Source organism: Penaeus vannamei, chromosome 7 (genome assembly GCF_042767895.1).
Source record: "Penaeus vannamei isolate JL-2024 chromosome 7, ASM4276789v1, whole genome shotgun sequence".
Lineage (NCBI taxonomy): Eukaryota > Metazoa > Arthropoda > Malacostraca > Decapoda > Penaeidae > Penaeus > Penaeus vannamei.
In genome coordinates, this window is record NC_091555.1 from 47,536,106 (window position 1) to 47,536,961 (window position 856).

Sequence of the window (856 nt, forward strand, 5' to 3'; positions counted from 1 at the left end):
AGAGAGAGAGATAGAGAGAGAGAGAAGAGAGAGAGAGAGAGAGAGAGAGAGAGAGAGAGAGAGAGAGAAAGAGAGAAAGATGGAGCTGGATAGATAGAGAGAAAGAGGGAGAGAGAGAGAGAGAGAGAAAGATAGATAGATAGATATAGAGAGAGAGGGCACGGCAAGAACCGCATCTGAAGAATTCTTCGTTTTGATAAGAATCCTGTCCTGGGATCCTGAGGGTGTGAGGTATCCTGTGTTGATTTCTCTCACCTTCTGTGTGGTTAATAGGTTTTCACTTAGAAAACATACTGGAGAGCATCTGTGTGATTGTGTGTGTGTGTGTGTGTGTGTGTGTGTGTGTGTGTGTGTGTATGTGTGTGTGTGTGTGTGTGTGTGTGTGTGTGTGTGTGTATGTGTGTGCCTGTATATATATGTACGTGTATCTGCGCGTGTATGCATATATTTGCGTACGTATGCGTCTAATGTGGAATACACGTCGAACAAATTGCAACAGAAGCAACGAATGGAAGAACAAAACAAACACACGAATATGCCTATTCGTGTGTTTCCTTATTCTTCCCTTCGTTATTCCCGTTCTAGTATAAGTCTAAACATGTAAGCGTTTGATATCGTACACAAGTGCTTATAATAATAAAGAGAGGAGCCAGATGTGCCTTATGCGAGCGTGAGGTACATATACGTGCATTTACACTGTCATAAATAATTTATGTTTCCAACAAATAGTCTCATTCTCACGACTAGAATATTATGTAATTCCTAGAGTATTTTTGTGAGTTCTTCCACAGGCAAAATGTTTCTTCTTTGTTTCCCGTTTTCTTTTTTCCCATTTTCTGTTTTATTTCCCGTTTTC